A 25,083-nucleotide genomic window follows, 5' to 3' on the forward strand; every position below is an offset into this window, starting at 1 on the left:
CTAACTCCTGTGTCAGCACTGCCCCCAGGCCGTAGTTACTCGCGTCCGTCTGCAGGGTGAACGTTTTCGTGAAATTCGGGCATGCAAGTATGGGTGCTTCAGTGAGTTTCCGTTTGATGATGTCGAAGGCTTCTTGCTGCTCGGTTCCCCATCTCCAATGCTTGCCTTTCTTTAATAGGGCGGTGAGCGGCTGGCTTATAGTGGCGAAATCGGGCACGAAACGGCGGTACCACGAGGCTATTCCTAGGTATTGGCGTACTTCTTTCGCGCTGGTAGGTGGCTTCAGTTCCTGAATAGCTGCAACCTTTTCTGGGTCCGTGTGGATCCCTTTATCGCTGACCACGTTGGCCAGGTACTTGAGTTCTTTCCTAAAGAAATCACACTTCTCTGGATTGATCCTGAGGTTGGCGCGCTGTAGACGTAACATCACCTCTCTTAAATTTCGGATGTGTTCCTCTAAAGTTGTGCCTATGACGATAATATCATCCAGGTACGCAAAAGCATGGGTCTCCATTTCTGGCCCAATGGTGGAGCGCCCTCTGGAACGTTGCGGGTGCCGAGTGCAAACCAAAGGGCATGACACGCCACTGGAACAGGCCGCGTCCGGGTACCGTGAAAGCCGTGTAGGGTCGACTGTTTGATTCCAGCGGTATTTGCCAGTAGCCGTTCTTCAGGTCGGGCTACTTATATATTTCGCTTGTCATAGTTTGTCCAAGATGTGCTGTATCCTTGGCAGCGGGTATGCGTCGGGAACTGACTTGGCATTGAGCTACCGGTAGTCCACGCAAAGCCTCTACTTACCGTTCTTTTTCTTAGCTAACACGATCGGGGCGCTATGTGGGCTGCAGGATGGCTCGATGCATCCCTTCGCGAGGAGCTCGTCGATCTCGTTGTTAATTATGCTCTGCATCGCTGGATTGCGCGGGAAATACCGTTGCTTGATGGGACGGTCGTCAGTCAGGATGATCTTGTGTTCGGCTACCGTCATCACTCCGCTCATGGCCTCGAACTTTTTGAGTTCTACTGCCAGATATTCTCGTATGCGATCCGCGTCGCCTTCTATACCACTATGTTCATTGCTGGTTGTGCCGCCGTTAATCTCGTTCCTGACGTCGTACTTGCCGTTCCTCGCACTCGGTGGTGTTATACTCTGAATGGTCTCCGCCGTGTCTCCAGGAGGCGGTGTGTGCTGAGCAAGGGGTCTGGTTAGCACGAGGTGTCCTCCTCCACATGATATGGCTGCTCCTAGGCTCCCCAACGTATCTAGGCCAAGTATAATGTCGTCGATTGCCCCGGGCATCACATGTAGGACTGTGTGCAATGACGAATCTCCGATGCGTACCTCTGTCCTTACGGCATCGAAGATCGTAGTGCTGACTCCGTTGGCCATTGTTATTTCGATGGCCACTCTTACCCTCTCCCCGCTTCCAGAACTCACCACGTGATTCGCGAGGGTGGCTGAAACGAAGCTCCTTCAGGCCCCTGTATCGATAACTGCCTCCGACGATACTGCTCCAATCTGAGCTGGGGCATATAGGCGACCGTGTTCCTGGTACATGACTACCGCTGATTCGGCGCTGGGTTCAGTGGGCTCACCGCGCCTTGTCCTTGGTGAAGCCCTCCGTCGTTTCCCTGACGTCGACGGCAGCATTCAATCGTGCGTATATCGTTTCGACCGCACTCACAAAAAAAAATTTTCCGTGGGTTACGACATCTCCTTGCATAGTGTCCTTCTTGGCCCCACCTTCTACATACCCTGCTCGGATCGAAAACCCGAGTTTCTGGTGGTGAGTGGCGCTGTACCCTCGGTGGCTGCTGGTGGGATGATCGTTCCGACTGCGGTGATGAAGCTGTATTTTTGTCACCAACGACGTGTCTCGCTATTTCGCGACGTGATCCATCTGATGTCCGTCGGTAACCTTCGTGGATACCTTCATATTCCTCGGCGAGAGAGATGAGTTCTCCTAGGGTGTTGAAATCTCTTCGGCGAATGTAGAGTAAATAATCGGGGTGACTATTACGGAAAATTCTTTTCAGGTGTTGCTCGTTGCTGTATCCGGCGTGTCTCATCAAGCTTCGTATCCCTAGGACATAATCTTTATATCTTTCGCGGGCGTGCTGCCTTCGTTGCCGTATTTCGTCCTCGAGACGCTCGAAGTACCTGGCTGGTAGAAAGAAGCTTAAAAAGTCGCGCTTGAAGGTCATCCAGTTGCTCCAGTGTACGTTGTTATTGCGGTACCATTGAAGAGCGGTGCCATATAGCAATTCGGGCATCGTTTTTGGGAGCAAGTCTACGTTTAGCGTATAGATATCGGCTAGTTCTTCCAGCCGTTCGACGAAAGCTAGGGGGTCCCGTCCACCTTCATGTTTCACTGACCACTTTCTTACCTGGTCGATGATGGGTCCGAATATAACGGTCGGTGCCTGAGATGCACCGTTTGGTGGTAACGCTACTCCGTATGATGCGCACTGTTGTGGGGGTACTGTGTTCCTGGGAGGGAACGCAAACTGGTTGTGCTCAGCTGGTCTATCGGCGATATTCATGGCTCCGCCTCCGTTCGGCGGGATCGGTGTCTTAGACTCATTTTCCTCACTCGTGTTTGCTGTATTTTCCTTCCTATACGCGGCTTCTAAGGATACAAATTTTTTGTGTATTTCCGAGTCAACATCTGCTTTTGAAGCCATGGCTGCTATGCGCTTTCTGATTTCTCGGGTGGTGCCTGTCTGATCAATGCCCAGCTCCTGTGTAATGGATATCAGCTGCTCCTTTGAAATATTGTCTAGCCACGTGGTGTCAATCTGGTCGGCAATTTTTCTATTAGGTTTCTAGTCAGGAATGTTCCTTCTGACGTTGTACGATTTGCAGGGTCCCTGCTCGGGCGCCAATTGTAACGAAGCTTTTCCTTGCCCCGGTGCTTCTTCAGTAACTGCTGGGGTATACTCGCCGTGTCCAAGGTTCGTTTACAATGAATTTGTATTTCGGGGCGCCTTGGAAATGGTTTTCATATAAATTCACTTTATTGGTAAATTCCCTAAACTATAATATAAAATGTATAAAATGTATAAAATGTGTATCTATAATTCACTTAATTTCATTGCTTGCTTTATAATTCGTGATGGGCTAGCGGTCCCTCGTGTCCCGTTAGGAACGTTCTGTTAGGGCGCCGTACTGGTCGCCGTCTAGGTATGTGTGAATGTGTCTCGGTGACGCCTTGCGCCGGCGTGTTCCTATTATGGTTAGTGGCAGTGCTAAGCCTGCTCGGCCAGCGTCGTATGACTGCGTATCTCTGCTGCGGCCAACGTCGTATGTACGCGTAGTTCTGCTGCTGCCAACGTCGTGCGTAATCGTGGCTCTGCCAGCGTCGTATTTATGGGTGGCTCTGCTGCCAACGTCGTGTGTATGCGTGACTCTGCTGTGGCCAACGTCGTATATTTGCGTAGCTCTGCTGCGGCCAACGTCGTATGTAAGCGTGACTCTGCCGCCGAGGCTTATGGCGGGGGGCGCGGGCTCGTGACGTTGTGGGCCTCGCTTAGCGGGGAGCGAGCGTAGTTTAAGGCATTGTAGAGCGGTCAAAACCAGCTTACACACAATCCTCAACCCACGGCTCTCTCCTATGACGGGAACTGTCTTGCGATGGTCAAGACCGATACGCCTTTCAGATGCCCTTCCATTGCTGCTCAGGTGACAGTCGCAACTTTGCACCCCGTTAGGTGAGATCCGTTAGCCTCGGTACAGTCACGTTGTTGCGTTTCACCTGGACTCACTCCTACTGCGGTTGCCGACGTACTTCTGCCGAGGACAACGTTTGGCTGAGCGCGGGATCACGATGCTGTGGAGGGCGTTTGCTTGCGAGGGAGCAAGCGTGATCTAAAGCGTTGTAGAGCGGTCAAAACCTGCTTACCCACAATCTTCAGTCCACGACTTTCTCCTATAAAACGCACTGGCTTGCAATGGTCAAAACTGATATGCCTTCCAGAGCGCTCCAATAGTAGCTCCGGTCGCAACCACAACCGCGTGCTGACTCACTTCTGTCTTCTCGTGTTGCCCTTTTTATAGCCAATGCTCTTGATGTTGCTAGCATAGTTCGTTGCGTTGCCATGATTACGGTGTTGCTGTGGCGTGTTGCGGCAACTTGTTGCGCTAGTGATGTTTCTGACACTTTTTTGTGTCCCGTGTTGTGTTGGCAATGTTGCTAATCGTGTTTTTATGATGTTTCAGAGACTTGTTTGTGTCTCGTGTTGTCTGCAGTACTGCTCCTGTGTTATGGGGTGGTGGTTTTATGTGGGCCAAACTAATGGATTATATTTGGTCCTCACAGTATCGTTTTGCAAAATTTGACCAAAATTTTCGGCGTCAGATTGGTTGGCGGGTAATATATGCCATTAACCAGCCACACCAAAAGTACCACCATGCCACGTTCTTCTTACAAAAAGAGGTTATGGTGTCGAATTGTTAAAATTGAGATTTTCTGTTGCTGATTGAATATTTTGTATCGCGATTATCTGACTTGGCTTGGTATCGTTTGCCAAAATGGTGTCCAGAATTTTCGGCATCAGATTCGTTGGTGGATAATAACTGCCATTAACAAGCCATGACAAAAGTACCACCACGCCACGTTCTTCTTGCACAAAGAAAAAAATTATTTTTTCTTTTCTTCCATGGATAGGAAAAAACCAGTTATCTGCTGTGGCGGCGATTATCGATTGGTCCATGGTTATGGTTAGCTCATCCCTACAGCATTATACACGTAGCGTTCCTGCTGACAAACCTTTGTGTTGAGGTTAGGTGAATGGAACGTAGAGAAAGCGTAAAACTTTGCAGCTTTTTGTGTGTTGTGGGAACGTTGTGCGCTAAATTAGGTAAAATTTTACCACCACGACAGTGCATAATTGCCAATGCATCGGTTGCATTTTGCGTTCGCCATCTCCTCTTGACAATCTCTATGCCAGTACAATGAAACGAATAAAATCAGCTGATGAGATGAGCCACCTACACCATTGAGCCAGGTGTTATTGAAAATTCGTCAATGTCATGGAAATTTTTGGCGATGACACCCGCACGAAATTAACAAAAAAAAAATGTTTTAACCACCCCAGGCAGACTTGATTGAGGGTGAATCCTAACTTTTTTTCATCACTAGCCTCTTGGTGCGTTCCAAGGGTAACTCTCCCAAGTGGACCATAACAGATTCCAATGTTTCACCATGAAGCAGGGAATGCGCGGCATTTTGAAAGACACTGATAAATGAACAAATGTCAAATCCTCACAAAATATACATCTTCGATGGCAACTTACCGTTTGAAAATATAATATATTTATTTATTTATTTATCTATTACGAGTCTTAGAGCCTAGATCAACACCTAAAAGCATTATTGCATTAATTAACAATATGTACTATGTACGAAATTGAACTTAAATTAGTATATGAATTTGAAACATGAATTTGAATTTGAAACATGTATTTGAATTTGGAACATGTAACACAAATTCATTCGAATCCTAGTATTTATTTTATATTCGTTGATTTCGCGAAGGCGTATAATCTTTTCTTAAATAAGTTATTATCACAATTCTTAATATTTGCAGGTAATTCGTTGAAGCATTTTAACCCTTTGTAAAAAAGACTATTTTTTTCACACTCCGTTTTGTAATTAGGTAATTTAAAATCATTTCTCTGCCTCGTATTTCTGTCATGAATCTCGTAGTTAAATTTAATACTTGAGAATGTTATGTCCAAACTTATGAAAAAACTAGCAATCAGCTGCTTACCGACGCCACCTAGTTTTGTGTCGCCATGCAGCTCAGCATTGAAAAAGGAACGAACAGTATTGCCACAGAGAGATTTTTTATCCAAAATGTAAACTAAATAACAAATGGCGTGTTTACTACTAAGTTAGTTTCTAATGGCAAGCTAGTTTTTTGTACTCTATTTTTGCATATATGGCCAACATCGCTAAAAAGGAAATCACAGAAAAAATTAGATTTTTTCAAATATTGTGTGCTTTTGATTGATTTGGGGTTACACACATGCCAAAGAAACCTATGCTTTAAGACATCGCGCAACCTCTTGTTTTCCTCGAAAATATACTATAGTTTCTGTAGTGTTTCTTAATGAACAAAATTTTTAAAAATAGCATTATCTAACGAAAAGGTACGTTGCATTTCAGGAATCTTATTTCTAACGCTCTAGTTACCTTTCTCCCACAGATTTAGGTTAACTGAAAATAATTAGATAAAATATTTCGAGAAGACAAGTGTTTTGAGTGCTTTTGATCACAATGAATTCGATCGCATTTTTTCATGTAACGTAATAGTCCAAAATTCAAAATAGTTTTTTGTCCAAAGTCTAGCATGTCAACAAACCAGAAAAATTCAATTTCCTTCGAGCATTCCAAGTCTATTTTTCATATAAACTATAATATTAGTAGAGTTTCTACTTAAGACCTTGTTGAGAGCCCAAAGTTATTTGTAACGTAACAGTCTTTACTTCACACTTTTGTACGCCGATTTTTCATTGTAATTTATTTTTCGTTTATTACATACTTACTAAACCTTTAATATTATATACTACATGTTTTTTTTGAGGTTTTGCACGGTTTTTCGCGCATTACTTTTGATCGAATTGAGATATTAAATTTCTGTTTCCATATTCCTAATCTAGACCTAAATACGCCTGTTTGGGTCCCCCATTTGATATATTTTATCAGATTTTGGGTAGGTACCCATTTATACATATATACACACTAAAATATAAATTTCCTTTAGGTTCTACTTTCACAGTTGTGATCTATACGACCCCTCTACCATTCCCAGAAAGTAGTTATTGCCAAAGCGTGATGTTCTCTCGTAAAGTTTCTCCAATATGCCACAAACAATAATGTTTCTCTTTTTCGATAAGAGAACTTTGGTACTTTGAAACTTTTGACCATTTTACCTTACCAATACTGGCAACACTGACCACGATTTAACTTCTGTTCTTTTGAGAACAAAATTCTGTTCACAATCTTTGATGGGGACAGATGGCGGTCGAAGACAACATTTGTTCATGTTAAATCAAACCGAATTTATGGTGAGGGATACACACTATTGTAATTCTAATGCAGAAATAGTTCATGTTATTTCAACCATACGATCCTTGTTAAAATGTTCGTGTTGATTTTTCGAAATTGTTTTTGCTTTACGTACTAGAGCTGTTCATGTTGATTCAACATGATTCATGTTAACTAAAACTATAAGAAATTTTTCTGTGTGTATAGACTTAGAATGTTTTTTTGAATTTCTAAGTCACTTGCAATGGTAGAGCAGTGATATTCATCTATAAGTATCATTAAAAGATGTTGACGTGGGAATCATGATGAACTCCAAACTTAGTTTCTACAGTCAATAAAGCCGTCATAGGTGCCTTTGAAATTGTTAAACAGCGGTCAAAATTATTTAACGATCCTTACGTAGATAAAGCTCTTTCTAAACATTAGTAAGGCTAATATTAGAATACGGCTCAATAGTCTGGATCCCGGGTTATCAAGTCCATGCAGACAGGGTCAAATCAATACAAGAACAATTTTTCCCATATGCCTTAAGAAATTTTCAATGGAACTCTTTATATAATCTTCCACTGCTTTTTTTTTTGATTTTCCGACAGGGTGGAAATTGATGTATTGTAAAGGATAAGAAACAACTTCATTAGCAAAAGTAAAAGCCAACGTTTGAGGTTAAAGTATGAGTGTCTTTATTCAAAAATTGTCAGCATATTTATACTAAATTATTCTAAACATATTCTTACATACATATTTACTTAAACTTGATATGCCTCCATATCTACATACAAATCAACACAAATATGTACCCTCATATTTGTGTTGATTTGTGACGTCTGTAGGAAAAGCAGTATCAGCAAATTTGCCTAAATAAATCTGAAACGCAAATTTGGATTAGTCGCACGGTACACACACATATGTATTAAGTTGTGGGAATTGCGCTATCAGGAAAAATTAACAAATGCGCTGTTTTGTGTGAATAAATGGCTAGACGCATTTTGTCACACGGTGGCTCATAGTAGTGTACACGTTTTGGCATTGCAATTGTTGGCTGTTTACATTACATCTCCCTTTTTTTTAATTCTTATGCATTTGCCGAATGAATGAATATAATATTTTTATTTAGTTAAATGTAAGTAAATTAATTCTATATTTTGTATTTTATGTTTACAAGTTGAAAATTTTCTTATCTATTAATTTAATTTATTTTTGTATATTATTATTTTCTAATTGTGTATGATATCACTATTTTCTATGTTATTGGAAAATTTTTGCTTACCATTATTTCCTATCCTAGACGGGATTAAAGTGTAAATATTTTTACTATCGATATTTTCTTCTCTATAGGGCCGTTTGTATCTACAATCTAACTTATGACCTGCTTCTTTTTTACTAAAACTAAATCTCCTATATTTTTATTCCTTACTCTGAATATTTCAATCGTAATGGTACTTTTGTCTTTCTTTAGCTTCTTGTACTAATCTATTAGCTCTTTGTTGTGCTAATTGTAACCCTTATTTAATTTCTTTATCATAAGCTTCATGATTATATACTGGGCTAACTGTGTTTTATTGTAAAAATTCGTAAGTCTGGGATATTTTTCCAAAAATTAGTTCAAAAGAACAGTAGCCGTGAACCGTGGAAAGTGTTGTATTTTAACAATATGAGAAATATCTGAGATATTCATCCCAATCGTCTCTATCAATGGATATGTAAGAACGCACATATTCATTTAATGTTCTGTGGTTACGTTCCACTGTGCCTAAAGGTTGTGTTGAAGTTTTATGTTTTATTTTTAGAAGCCTCAATTAAATCGTTTTTGTATTCGCTTCCATATCCGTTATTATTGTTTGCATGCACCCATAAATTAGGATAAAATTCTCAAACATAGCTTTGGCTATTGTTTTTGCATGTTTGCTAGGTATTGGTTTTGTAACCAAACACTTATTCAGGTCACCTACTATGGTGACTGCATATTCATTTCCGTTTTCTGACCTGGAAAGAGGACTAATAGTATAGATTTGTACTATGTCGGAAGCTTTTGTGGGCGTTTCGGTTACAATCATAGGCTCTTTCAAATTTTTATTTATTTTTATTCCAATGTACGCATTTTTAAATATATTTACGTATATCATTTTTCATTCCTGTCTAATAATATTTTTGTCTTATTTTGTTTGTCATGCGATTTATTCCTGAGTGGCCACCAAAAACAGTATCGTCATGATATTTATGAAGAATTTCATTAATTTTTTCGTTATTTGTTAACCTCCGGAGTCAATGCTGTAATTAAATATTTGAGAACTGTGGTACCTATTTCTTTAAATGTTTCTACTCAAGTATAATTAAACAATTTGTCTCCTAAGGACAACTGTATTTTTTCTATTCCCAAATTGCCGGCTTCTTCCATAAGCCTGGTAAAGAATTGGCCTAAGTCAATCTTTGCCTCAACAATTAGGTTTTTATACTCAGTTGAGCAGAGCTCACAGAGTATATTAACTTTGATTGGATAACGGTTGGTTGTACAGTTATAAAGGAATCGAGATAGATATAGACTTCCATATATCAAAATCATCAGTATCGAAAAAAAATTCGATTGAGCCATGTCCGTCCGTCCGTCCGTCTGTCCCTTAACAAGATAACTTGAGTAAATTTTGAGTTATCTTGATGAAATTTGGTATGTAGGTTCCTGGGCGCTCATCTCAGATCGCTATTTAAAATGAACGATATCGGACAATAACCACGCCCACTTTTTCGATATCGAAAATTTCGAAAAATCGAAAAAGTGCGATAATTCATTACAAAATATGGATTAAGCGATGAAACTTGGTAGGTGAGTTGAGCTTATGACGCAGAATAGAAAACTAGTAAAATTTTGGACAATGGGCGTAGCACCCCCCACTTTTAAAAGAAGGTAATTTAGAAGTTTTGCAAGCTGTAATTTGGCAGTCGTTGAAGATATCATGATGAAATTTGGCAGGAACGTTACTATTATTACTATATGTCTGCTTAATAAAAATTAGCAAAATCTGAGAACGACCGCGCCCACTTTTTAAAAAAAATTTTTTTTTAATTCAAATTTTAAAAGAAAAGTTAATATCTTTACAGTATATAAGTAAATTATATCAACATTCAACTCCAGTAATGATATGGTGCAACAAAATACAAAAATAAAAGAAAAATTCAAAATGGGCGTGGCTCCGCCCTTTTTCATTTAATTTGTCTAGGAGACTTTTAATGCCATAAGTCGAACAAAAATTTACCAATCCTTGTGAAATTTGGTAGAGGCTTGGATTCTAGGACGATAACTGTTGTCTGTGAAAAAGGGCGAAATCAGTTGAAGCCACGCCCAGTTTTTATACACAGTCGACCGTTGTCCTTCCGCTCGGCCGTTAACACGATAACTTCAGCAAAATTCGATATATCTTTACTAAACTCAGTTCACGTACTTACCTGAACTCACTTTGTATTGGTGTAAAAAATGGCAGAAATCCGACTATGACCACGCCCACTTTTTCGATATCGAAAATTACGAAAAATGAAAAAATTGCCATAATTATATACCAAATACGAAAAAAGGGATGAACCATGGTAATTGTATTGGTCTATTGACGCAAAATATAACTTTAGAAAAAAAATTGGTAAAATGGGTGTGACACCTACCATATTAAGTAGAAGAAAATGAAAAAGTTTTGCAGGGCGAAATCAAAAGCCCTTGGAATCTTGGAAGGAATACTGTTCGTGTTATTACATATATAAATAAATTAGCTGTACCCGACAGATGATGTTCTGGATCACCCTGGTCCACATTTTGGTCGATATCTCGAAAACGCCTTCACATATACAACTAAGGGCCACTCCCTTTTAAAACCCTCATTAATACCTTTAATTTGATACCCATATCGTACAAACACATTCTAGAGTCACCCCTGGTCCACGTTTATGGCGATATCTCGAAAAGGCGCCCACATATAGAACTAAGGCCCACTCCTTTTTAAAATACTCATTAACACCTTTATTTTATATCCATACCGTACAAAAAAATTCTAGAGTCACCCCTGGCCCACCTTTATGGCGATATTTCGAAAAGGCGTCCACCTATAGAACTAAGGCCCACGCCCTTTTAAAATACTCATTAACACCTTTCATTTGATACCCATATAGTACAAACAAATTCTAGAGCCACCCCTGGTCCACGTTTATGGCGATATCTCGAAAAGGCATCCACCTATAGAACTAAGGCCCACTCCCTTTTAAAATACTCATTAGCACCTTTCATTTGATACCCATATAGTACAAACAAATTCTAGAGTCACCCCTGGTCCACGTTTATGACGATATCTCGAAAAGGCGCCCACACATAACACGAAGGCCCACTCCTTTTTAAAATACCCATTAACACCTTTCATTTGATACCCATATCGTACAAACAAATTCTAGAGTCGCCCCTGGACCACCTTTATGGCGATATTTCGAAAAGTCGTCCACCTATAGAACTAAGGCCCACGCCCTTTTAAAATACTCATTAACACCTTTCATTTGATACCCATATTGCACAGACGCATTCTAGAGTCATCCCTGGTTCACTTTTATAACGATATTCCGAAAAGGCGTCAACCTATAGAACTAAGTCCCACTCCCTTTTAAAACACTTATTAACACCTTTCGTTTGATACCCATATTGTACAAACGCATTCTAGAGTCAACCCTGGTCCACCTTTATGGCGATATTTCGAAAAGGAGCCCACCTATAGAACTAAGGCCCACGCCCTTTTAAAATACTCATTAACACCTTTCATTTGATACCCATATTGCACAGACGCATTCTAGAGTCATCCCTGGTTCACTTTTATAACGATATTCCGAAAAGGCGTCAACCTATAGAACTAAGTCCCACTCCCTTTTAAAACACTTATTAACACCTTTCGTTTGATACCCATATTGTACAAACGCATTCTAGAGTCACACCTGGTCCACCTTTATGGCGATATTTCGAAAAGGCGCCCACCTATAGAACTAAGGCCCACGCCCTTTTAAAATACTCATTAACACCTTTCATTTGATACCCATATCGTACAAACAAATTCTAGAGTCACCCCTGGTAAACGTTTATGGCGATATCCCGAAAAGGCATCCACCTATAGAACTAAGGCCCACGCCCTTTTAAAATACTCATTAACACCTTTCATTTGATACCCATATAGTAGAAACAAATTCTAGAGTCACCCCTGTCCACGTTTATGGTGATATCTCGAAAAGGCGTCCACATATAGAACTAAGGCCCACTCCTTTTTAAAATACTCATTAACACCTTTAAGTTGATACCCATATCGTACAAACAAATTCTAGAGTCACCCCTGGTCCACCTTTATGGCGATATTTCGAAAAGGCGTCCACCTATAGAACTAGGGCCCACGCCCTTTTAAAATACTCATTAACACCTTTCATTTGATACCCATATCGTACAAACAAATTCTAGAGTCACCCCTGGTCCACCTTTATGGCGATGTCTCGAAAAGGCGTCCACCTATAGAACTAAGGCCCACGCCCTTTTAAAATACTCATTAACACTTTTCATTTGATACCCATATTGTACAAACGCATTCTAGAGTCACCCCTGGTCCACTTTTATAACGATATTCCGAAAAGGCGTCCACCTATATAACTAAGGCCCACTCCCTTTTAAAACACTTATTAACACCTTTCGTTTGATACCCATATTGTACAAACGCATTCTAGAGTCAACCCTGGTCCACTTTTATAACGATATTCCGAAAAGGCGTCCACCTATAGAACTAAGGCCCACTCCCTTTAAAGTACTCATTAACACCTTTCATTTGATACACATATCGTACAAACAAATTCTATAGTCACCCCTGGTCCACGTTTATGGCAATATCTGGAAAAGGCGTCCACACATAGAACTAAGGGCCACTCCTTTTTAAAATACTCATTAACACCTTTCATTTGATACCCATATCGTACAAACAAATTCTAGAGTCACCCCTGGTCCACGTTTATGGCGATATCTCGAAAAGGCATCCACCTATAGAACTAAGGCCCACTCCCTTTAAAGTACTCATTAATACCTTTCATTTGATACCCATATAGTACAAACAACTTCTAGAGTCACCCCTGGTCCACCTTTATGGCGATATTTCGAAAAGGCGTCCACCTATAGAACTAGGGCCCACGCCCTTTTAAAATACTCATTAACACCTTTCATTTGATACCCATATCGTACAAACAAATTCTAGAGTCACCCCTGGTCCACCTTTATGGCGATGTCTCGAAAAGGCGTCCACCTATAGAACTAAGGCCCACGCCCTTTTAAAATACTCATTAACACTTTTCATTTGATACCCATATTGTACAAACGCATTCTAGAGTCACCCCTGGTCCACTTTTATAACGATATTCCGAAAAGGCGTCCACCTATAGAACTAGGGCCCACGCCCTTTTAAAATACTCATTAACACCTTTCATTTGATACCCATATCGTACAAACAAATTCTAGAGTCACCCCTGGTCCACCTTTATGGCGATATTTCGAAAAGGCGTCCACCTATAGAACTAAGGCCCACGCCCTTTTAAAATACTCATTAACACCTTTCATTTGATACCCATATCGTACAAACAAATTCTAGAGTCAACCCTGGTCCACTTTTATAACGATATTCCGAAAAGGCGTCCACCTATAGAACTAAGGTCCACTCCCTTTAAAGTACTCATTAACACCTTTCATTTGATACCCATATCGTACAAACAAATTCTAGAGTCACCCCTGGTCCACGTTTATGGCGATATCTCGAAAAGGCATCCACCTATAGAACTAAGGCCCACTCCCTTTAAAGTACTCATTAATACCTTTCATTTGATACCCATATCGTACAAACAAATTCTAGAGTCACCCCTGGTCCACGTTTATGGCGATATCTCGAAAAGGCATCCACCTATAGAACTAAGGCCCACGCCCTTTTAAAATACTCATTAACACTTTTCATTTGATACCCATATTGTACAAACGCATTCTAGAGTCTCCCCTGGTCCACTTTTATAACGAAATTCCGAAAAGGCGTCCACCTATATAACTAAGGCCCACACCCTTTTAAAATACTCATTAACACTTTTCATTTGATACCCATATTGTACAAACGCATTCTAGAGTCACCCCTGGTCAACTTTTATAACGATATTCCGAAAAGGCGTCCACCTATATAACTAAGGCCCACTCCCTTTTAAAACACTTATTAACACCTTTCGTTTGATACCCATATTGTACAAACGCATTCTAGAGTCAACCCTGGTCCACTTTTATAACGATATTCCGAAAAGGCGTCCACCTATAGAACTAAGGCCCACTCCCTTTAAAGTACTCATTAACTCCTTTCATTTGATACCCATATCGTACAAACAAATTCTAGAGTCACCCCTGGTCCACGTTTATGGCGATATCTCGAAAAGGCATCCACCTATAGAACTAAGGCCCACTCCCTTTAAAGTACTCATTAACACCTTTCATTTGATACCCATATCGTACAAACAAATTCTAGAGTCACCCCTGGTCCACGTTTATGGCGAGATCTCGAAAAGGCATCCACCTATAGAACTAAGGCCCACGCCATTTTAAAATACTCATTAACACCTTTCATTTGATACCCATATCGTACAAACATATTCTAGAGTCACCCCTGGTCCACCTTTATGGCGATATTTCGTAAAGGCGTCCACACCTCTTAAAATACTCATTAACACCTTTCATTTGATACTCATATCGTACAAACAAATTCTAGGGTCACCCCTGGTCCATCTTTATGGCGATATCTCGAAACGGCGTCCATCTATAGAACTTAGGCCCACGCCCTTTTAAAATACTCATTAATACCTTTCATTTGATATCCATATCGTACAAAATAAATTCTAGAGTCACCCCTGGTCCACCTTAATGGCGATATCGCGAAAAGGCGTCCACCTATAGAACTTAGGCCCACTCCCTTTTAAAATTATCATTAACACATTTCATTTGATACCCATATCGTACAAACAAATTCTAGAGTCAGGCCTGGTCCACCTTTATGGCGATATCCCTAAATGGCGTCCATCTATAGAACTATGGCCCACTTCCTCTTAAAATACTCTTTAATACCTTCCATTTGATACACATGTCATACAAACACATTCCAGGGTTACCCTAGGTTCTTTTTACAACATGGTGTTTTTCCTTTACTTTGTCTCCACAGCTCTCAACTGAGTATGTAATGTTCGGTTACACCCGAACTTAGCCTTCCTTACTTGTTTATATTAATTTCGCTACCAATTTTCTTTCCTTTTGTTATTTGGACACTAAACACCATTAACTGTTATCTTTTGCAAATTTTATATACATAAGTATACTTCTTTTTTATGAATTGTATAAATTTAAGATTGCACAAGATAATAATGAATAAAAATGAATGAGTGATTGAATACAATTTCGGAGGATCGAAAACGAGCTGGACTAGTCTTTTTACTTCACATTTATTTAGCGCTTCATATATTATAGGGTTCTCATTGTGACTTTTCCTTTCTTCATTTTTATTACTGTTATTACTGGAATTCTTATTAGTTTCCGATCTAGTCGTAACTTTTAATATTTTGCACGCTTTTGTTGATATCTCTTTTATGTTTTTGATATCTATGCGTGATAGTGCGTCTGCTACATAATTTTCTTTTCCTGCTATATACGTGGAGTAAATCATACTCTTCCAAATTCAACCTGATTCGAGTTAATTTTAATGAATGGTTTTTCATCGAAAACAGAAATGTTAAGGGTATATGGTCTGCTTTGATTAAGAGTTTTCTACCATAAACGTACGGTCTAAAATATGTTATGGTCCATTGAATGGCCGCTAATTCTTTTTCAATCGTTGCTTTATTTATTTCTCCTTTTGTAAATGATCTTGGTGCGATGATGGACGAAATCGTCCATGTATAAAAATGCTTTTGAAGGTCTTAAGCCTGCGAATGCTAACGTTATCATCCTCTGGAATGAGTTTGGAGCCACCTTAAGGCCATAAGGTAATCTTTTAAAATGATAAGTACCGTTATCTGCTGTAAAGGATGTGATATCCTTCGACTCTGGGCTTAGTTCTATTTGGTGAAAGCCGGACATTAAAACGAAACATGAAAAATATTTGGCTCTTCCTAATTGATCTAGTATGTCATCAATTCTTGGCAACGGGAATTTATCTTCAGTGAGTTTTTTATTTATTTGTCTGTAATCAACAACCATTCTCCATCTTTTTTCTTGGTTATTTGGAAGTGATTTTTTGGGTACTAATAGAATCGGACTATTAAATTCTGAAACGTCTTTAGTTAATTTATTTACTTGTTTATTAATTTCAGTCTTATGGGCTTTTGGTATTCTGTAGTTTTTTACGTAAACCGGGGTATTGTCTTTCATATGAAGTTTTTGTTTCTAAAAATTATTAGTAGTAATTGGTCCTGTTTCTAATGAAAAGATGTCAATGAATTCTGCACATAATGCGTTAAGTGATTTAATTGCAAACTGTGGAAAATTTTTATTCAATCTTTCTAATTTTTCTTTGCTGTTGGCCTTATTTTCAAGTTTATTATTTTTTATTATTATATAATCACCAAAATTTTCTGTGCGCATATTTAAAACTTGGAGTGTTGTATTTATAATTCTAGCAAATATTTGGTGTGAATTTGCTAAGGTGTTTGCAATAAAGATTCCTTCAGATAATTCTTGTTGTGGAATTAGTAAATCGGAATTATTATTTTTAATGTGAATTTTTCGAACTACTTCTGATCTTGCGGGAATTGAAATGCTATTTATTCTTGGTTTATTAGACATCTGAATGATTATGATTTCTGGGTAATCATATGGTCTTAGTATTAGGGTATCCCCTTCTTTTTGATAATCTAAAATGCAGTTATATTTTGAAACTTTTGACCATTTTACCTTACCAATACTGGCAACACTGACCACGATTTAACTTCTGTTCTTTTGAGAACAAAATTCTGTTCACAACCTTTGATGGGGGACAGATGGCAGTCGAAGACAACACTTGTTCATGTTAAATCCAACCGAATTTATGGTGAGGGATACACACTATTGTAATTCTAATGCAGAAATAGTTAATGTTATTTTAACCATACGATCCATGTTAAAATGTTCGTGTTGATTTTTCGAAATTGTTTTTGCTTTACGTACTAGAGCTGTTCATGAATGATTCATGTTAACTAAAACTGTAAGAAATTTTTCTGTGTGTATAGATTTAGAATGTTTTCTTGAATTTCTAAGTCACTTGCAATGGTAGAGCAGTGATATTCATCTATAAGTATCATTAAAAGATGTTGACGTGGGAATCATGATGGACTCCAAACTTAGTTTCTACAGTCAATAAAGCCGTCATAGGTGCCTTTGAAATTGTTAAACAGCGGTCAAAATAATTTAACGATCCTTACGTAGATAAAGCTCTTTCTAACCATTAGTAAGGCTAATATTAGAATACGGCTCAATAGTCTGGAACCCGGGTTATCAAGTCCATGCAGACAGGGTCGAATCAATACAAAAACAATTTTTCCCATATGCCTTAAGAAATTTTCAATGGTACTCTTTATATAATCTTCCACTCCTTTTTTTTTTTTTTTGATTTTCCGACAGGGAGGAAATTGATGTATTGTAAAGGATAAGAAACAACTTCATTAGCAAAAGTAAAAGCCAATGTTTGAGGTTAAAGTATGAGTGTCTTTATTCAAAAATTGTCAGCATATTTATACTAAATTATTCTAAACATATTCTTACATACATCTTTACTTAAACTTGATATGCCTCCATATCTACATACAAATCAACACAGATATTTACCCTCATATTTGTGTTGATTTGTGACGTCTATGGGAAATGCAGTATCAGCAAATTTGCCTAAATAAATGTGAAACGCAAATTTGGATTAGTTGCACGGTACACACACATATGTATTAAGTTGTGGAAATTGAGCTATCAGGAACAATTAAAAAATGCGCTGTTTTGTGTGAATAAATGGTTAAACGCATTTTGTCACAGGGTGGCTCATAGTAGTGTACACGTTTTGGCATTGCAATTGTTGGCTGTTTACACTACATCTCCCTTTTTATACTCAGTTGAGCAGAGCTCACAGAGTATATTAACTTTGATTGGATAACGGTTGGTTGTACAGGTATAAAGGAATCGAGATAGATATAGACTTCCATATATCAAAATCATCAGTATCGAAAAAAAATTCGATTGAGCCATGTCCGTCCGTCCGTCCGTCTGCTCGTTAACACGATAACTTGAGTAAATTTTGAGGTATCTTGATGAAATTTGGTATGTAGGTTCCTGGGCACTCATCTCAGATTGCTATTTAAAATGAACGATATCGGACAATAACCACGCCCACTTTTTCGATATCGAAAATTTCGAAAAATCGAAAAAGTGCGATAATTCATTACCAAATATGGATTAAGCGATGAAACTTGGTAGGTGAGTTGAACTTATGACGCAGAATAGAAAACTAGTAAAATTTTGGACAATGGGCGTGGCACTAATATTACTATATGTCTGCTTAATAAAAATTAGCAAGATCGGAGAACGACAACGCCCACTTTTTAAAAAAATTTTTTTTTTAATTAAAATTTTAAAAGAAAAGTTAATATCTTTACAGTATATAGTAAATTATGTCAACATTCAACTCCAGTAATGATATGGTGCAACAAAATACAAAAATAAAAGAAAATTTCAAAATGGGCGTGGCTCCGCCTTTTTTCATTTAATTTGTCTAGGATACTTTTAATGCCATAAGTCGAACAAAAATTTACCAATCCTCGTGAAATTTGGTACACGCTTAGATTGTAGGACGGTAACTGTTTTCTGTGAAAAAGGGCGAAATTGGTTGAAGCCACACCCAGTTTTTATACACAGTCGACCGTCTCTCCTTCCGCTCGGCCGTTAACACGATAACTTGAGCAAAAATCGATATATATTTACTAAACTCAGTTCACGTACTTATCTGAACTCACTTTGTATTGGTGTGAAAAATGGCAGAAATCCGACTATGACCACGCCCACTTTTTCGATATCGAAAATTACGAAAAATGAAAAAAATGCCATAATTATATACCAAATACGAAAAAAGGGATGAAACATGGTAATTGTATTGGTCTATTGACGCAAAATATAACTTTAGAAAAAAACTTGGTAAAATGGGTGTGACACCTACCATATTATGCAGGAGAAAATGAAAAAGTTTTGCAGGGCGAAATCAAAAGCCCTTGGAATCTTGGAAGGAATACTGTCCGTGGTATTACATATATAAATAAATTAGCGGTACCCGACAGATGATGTTCTGGATCACCCTGGTCCAAATTTTGGCCGATATCTCGAAAACGCCTTCACATATACAACTAAGGGCCACACCCTTTTAAAACCCTCATTAATACCTTTAATTTGATACCCATATCGTATAAACACATTCTAGAGTCACCCCTGGTCCACGTTTATGGCGATATCTCGAAAAGGCGTCCACCTATAGAACTAAAGCCCACTGCTTTTCAAAATACTCATTAACACCTTTATCTTATATCCATATCGTACAAAAAAATTCTAGAGTCACCCCTGGCCCACCTTTATGGCGATATTTCGAAAAGGCGTCCACCTATAGAACTAAGGCCCACGCCATTTTAAAATACTCATTAACACCTTTCATTTGATACCCATATCGTATAAACAAATTCTAGAGTCACCCCTGGTCCACCTTTATGGCGATATTTCGAAAAGGCGTCCACCTATAGAACTAAGGCCCACGCCCTTTTAAAATACTTATTAACACTTTTCATTTGATACCCATATAGTACAAACAAATTCTAGAGTCACCCCTGGTCCACCTTTATGGCGATATCTCGCAAAGGCGTCCACATATAGAACTAAGGCCCACTCCTTTTAAAATAATCATTAACACCTTTTATTTGATAACCATATAGTACAAACAAATTCTAGAGTCATCCCTGGTCCGCGTTTATGGTGATATCTCGAAAAGGCGTCCACACATAGAACTAAGGCCCACTCCTTTTTAAAATAATAATTAACACCTTTCATTTGATACCCATATCGTACAAACAAATTCTAGAGTCGCCACTGGTCCACCTTTATGGCGATATTTCGAAAAGGCGTCCACCTATAGAACTAAGGCCCACGCCATTTTAAAATACTCATTAACACCTTTCATTTGATACCCATATCGTATAAACAAATTCTAGAGTCACCCCTGGTCCACCTTTATGGCGATATTTCGAAAAGGCGTCCACCTATAGAACTAAGGCCCACGCCCTTTTAAATTACTTATTAACACTTTTCATTTGATACCCATATAGTAAAAACAAATTCTAGAGTCACCCCTGGTCCACGTTTATGGCGATATCTCGAAAAGGCATCCACCTATAGAACTAAGGCCCACTGCCTTTTAAAATAATCATTAACACCTTTTATTTGATAACCATATAGTACAAACAAATTCTAGAGTCATCCCTGGTCCACGTTTATGGTGATATCTCGAAAATGCGTCCACACATAGAACTAAGGCCCACTCCTTTTTAAAATAATAAACACCTTTCATTTGATACCCATATCGTACAAACAAATTGTAGAGTCGCCACTGGTCCACCTTTATGGCGATATTTCGAAAAGGCGTCCACCTATAGAACTAAGGCCCACGCCCTTTTAAAATACTCATTAACACCTTTCAGTTGATACCCATATTGTACAGACGCATTCTAGAGTCATCCCTGGTCCACTTGTATAACGATATTCCGAAAAGGCGTCCACCTATAGAACTAAGGCCCACTCCCTTTTAAAACACTTATTAAAACCTTTCGTTTGATACCCATATTGTACAAACGCATTCTAGAGTCAACCCTGGTCCACTTTTATTACGATATTCCGAAAAGAAATACCCATATAGTACAAACAAATTCTAGAGTCACCCCTGGTCCACGTTTATGGCGATATCTCGAAAAGGCGTCCACACATGGAACTAAGGTCCACTTCTTTTTAAAATACTCATTAACACCTTTCATTTGATACCCATATCGTACAAACAAATTCTAGAGTCACCCCTGGTCCACCTTTATGGCGATATTTTGAAAAGGCGTCCACCTATAGAACTAAGGCCCACGCCCTTTTAAAATACTCATTAACACCTTTCATTTGATACCCATATCGTACAAACAAATTCTAGAGTCATCCCTGGTCCACGTTTATGGCGATATCTCGAAAAGGCATCCACCTATAGAACTAAGGCCCACGCCCTTTTAAAATACTCATTAACACCTTTCAGTTGATACCCATATTGTACAGACGCATTCTAGAGTCATCCCTGGTCCACTTGTATAACGATATTCCGAAAAGGCGTCCACCTATAGAACTAAGGCCCACTCCCTTTTAAAACACTTATTAAAACCTTTCGTTTGATACCCATATTGTACAAACGCATTCTAGAGTCAACCCTGGTCCACTTTTATTACGATATTCCGAAAAGAAATACCCATATAGTACAAACAAATTCTAGAGTCACCCCTGGTCCACGTTTATGGCGATATCTCGAAAAGGCATCCACCTATAGAACTAAGGCCCACGCCCGTTTAAAATACTCATTAACACCTTTCATTTGATACCCATATCGTACAAACAAATTCTAGAGTCACCCCTGGTCCACCTTTATGGCGATATTTTGAAAAGGCGTCCACCTATAGAACTAAGGCCCACGCCCTTTTAAAATACTCATTAACACCTTTCATTTGATACCCATATCGTACAAACAAATTCTAGAGTCATCCCTGGTCCACGTTTATGGCGATATCTCGAAAAGGCATCCACCTATAGAACTAAGGCCCACGCCCTTTTAAAATACTCATTAACACCCTTCATTTGATACCCATATCGTACAAACAAATTCTAGAGTCACCCCTGGTCCACCTTTATGGCGATATTTCGAAAAGGCGTCCACCTATAGAACTAAGGCCCACGCCCTTTTAAAATACTCATTAACACCTTTCATTTGATACGCATATCGTACAAACAAATTCTAGAGTCACCCCGGGTCTACCTTTATGGCGATGTCTCGAAAAGGCGCCCACCTATAGAACTAAGGCCCACTCCTTTTTAAAATACTCATAAACACCTTGCATGTGATACCCATATCGTACAAACAAATTCTAGAGTCACCCCTGGTCCACCTTTATGGCGATATTTCGAAAAGGCGTCCACCTATAGAACTAAGGCCCACGCCCTTTTAAAATACTCATTAACACCTTTCATTTGATACCCATATCGTCCACCTATAGAACTTAGGCCCACTCCCTTTTAAAATTATCATTAACACATTTCATTTGATACCCATATCGTACAAACAAATTCTAGAGTCAGGCCTGGTCCACCTTTATGGCGATATCCCTAAATGGCGTCCATCTATAGAACTATGGCCCACTTCCTCTTAAAATACTCTTTAATACCTTCCATTTGATACACATGTCATACAAACACATTCCAGGGTTACCCTAGGTTCTTTTTACAACATGGTGATTTTCCCTTACTTTGTCTCCACAGCTCTCAACTGAGTATGTAATGTTCGGTTACACCCGAACTTAGCCTTCCTTACTTGTTTTTTTAGAATGCTTATGCATTTGCCGAATGCATGAATATAATATTTGTATTTAGTTAAATGTAAGTAAATTAATTCTATATTTTGTATTTTATGTTTACAAGTTGAAAATTTTCTTATTCTATTAATTTAATTTATTTTTGTATATTATTATTTTCTTATTGTGTATGATATCGCTATTTTCTATCTTATTGGAAAAATTTTGCTTACCATTATTTCCTATCCTAAACGGGATTAAAGTGTAATTATTTTTACTATCGATATTTTCTACTCTATAGGGCCGTTTGTATCTACAATCTAACTTATGACCTGCTTCATTTTTTACTAAAACTAAATCTCCAATATTTATTTCCTTACTCTGAATATTTCAATCAAAATGGTACTTTTGTCTTTCTTTAGTATCTTGTACTAATCTATTAGCTCTTTGTTGTGCTAATTGTAACCCTTATTTAATTTCTTTATCATAAGCTTCATCATTATATACTGGGCTAACTCACAGGGTCTTAAGCCTGCGAATGCTAACGTTATCATCCTCTGGAATGAGTTTGGAGCCACTTTAAGGCCATAAGGTACTCTTTTAAAATGATAAGTACCGTTATCTGCTGTAAAGGATGTGATATCCTTTGACTCTGGGGTTAGTTCTATTTGGTGAAAGCCAGACATTAAATCGAAACATGAAAAATATTTGGCTCTTCCCAATTGATCTAGTATGTCATCATTTCGTGCCAACGGGAATTTATCTTCAGTGAGTTTTTTATTTACTTGTCTGTAATCAACAACCATTCTCCATCTGTTTTCTTGGTTATTTGGAAGTGATTTTTGGGTACTAATAGAATCGGACTATTAAATTCTGAAACGTCTTTAATTAATTTATTTACTTGTTTATTAATTTCAGTCTTATGGGCTTTTGATATTCTGTAGTTTTTTACGCAAACCGGGTTATTGTCTTTCATATGAAGTTTTTGTTTCTAAAAATTATTAGTAGTAATTGGTCCTGTTTCTAATGAAAAGATGTCAATGAATTCTGCACATAATGCGTTAAGTGATTTAATTGCAAACTGTGGAAAATTTTTATTCAATCTTTCTAATTTTTCTTTGCTGTTGGCCTTATTTTCAAGTTTATTATTTTTTATTATTGTATGATCACCCAAATTTTCTGTGCGTATATTTAAATCTTGGAGTGTTGTATTTTTATCTGTTGTATTTATAATTCTAACAAATGTTTGGTGTGTATTTGCTAAGGTGTTTGCAATAAAGATTACTTCAGATAATTCTTCTTGTGGAATTAATAAATCAGAATTATTATTTTTAATGTGAATTTGTAGAACTACTTCTGATCTTGCGGGAATTGAAATGCTATTGATTCTTGGTTTATTAGACATCTGAATGATTATGTTTTCTGGGTAATCATATGTTCTTAGTATTAGGGTATCCTCTTCTTTTTGATAATCTAAAATGCAGTTATATTTTTTTATGAAATCCAATCCCAATATTCCATCGCATGGGATTGGGAAATTGTCTTCTGCTACGTGAAATTTGTGTCTAATTAATATGTAATCATCTTTTAAATCTGCTTTAACCGTGCCAATAGTGCTTGTAATACCTTGACCAATTCCTCTTAAATCTGTTGTTTGTGAATAATTAATTGTAGTAATGTCACTATCAATTTGACCCTTTTTTATAATTAAAATATCCGCTCCTATATCGGTCAGAAGGGTTGAAATAGAATTATTCAGAGTTGTTCTGGAAGATATGTAGCTATTGAGGTGGAGCTTGCTGGTTTTCCTGTTGAGTAACATTTCTGACACTTCTTGTATTATTACGATTAGATCCTCGCGATCCGAAATTTCGACCAGATCTTTGGTTATTTGCTCTGTTATTATTATTATAGTTGCTGTTATAATTGTTGAATGTGCGCCTCTGATTGTTTCTATAGTAATTATTTTGGTAACCCCTACGTGATTTTGGTGGCGAATATGCAAAAGCGTATTTGGATTTCCAGCTATTTCTGTGCAACTGTTGGTAAATTTTGATATGGCTTCGTTCATTGAAGTGAACGTTCCAGCTTGCATAATAGTTTTCACTTTGTCATTGGAGCAGTTTTTACACATAGCTTTCACAGCTGATTGTGTAGCATACTTGGTTGCTAACTCTGGTGTTAGTCCGTCTGATATGTATACTCCTTCCAACGATTTCGTGAGTTTTTCGATTTGGGCAGTATATTGATTTGCAGTTTTACTGCGTTGTTGGATGTTCAGGAGTTTTGCTGTCAAAACTTCGACTTATTCACCTTTAATTTCTATTTTTAATTTTTGTTTTATTGCTTCGATCAAGCTTTCTGTTCCTAACAGGTTTCTAGCTCTTCC

At 38.3% G+C, this 25,083-nt stretch overlaps 1 protein-coding gene and 1 pseudogene across 1 annotated transcript in view; both read left to right on the top strand.

Annotated features, from left to right (window-relative positions):
- The window catches only part of LOC137234558 (plexin-B-like), an 846,294-nt gene that overhangs the window by 786,650 nt on the left and 34,561 nt on the right, over positions 1-25,083 (top strand). The window lies entirely within an intron of this gene.
- Positions 23,427-25,083, top strand: part of LOC137234454 (uncharacterized) — a 35,863-nt pseudogene continuing 34,206 nt past the window's right edge.

The sequence above is a fragment of the Eurosta solidaginis genome, chromosome X (assembly GCF_040869045.1).
Source record: "Eurosta solidaginis isolate ZX-2024a chromosome X, ASM4086904v1, whole genome shotgun sequence".
NCBI lineage: Eukaryota > Metazoa > Arthropoda > Insecta > Diptera > Tephritidae > Eurosta > Eurosta solidaginis.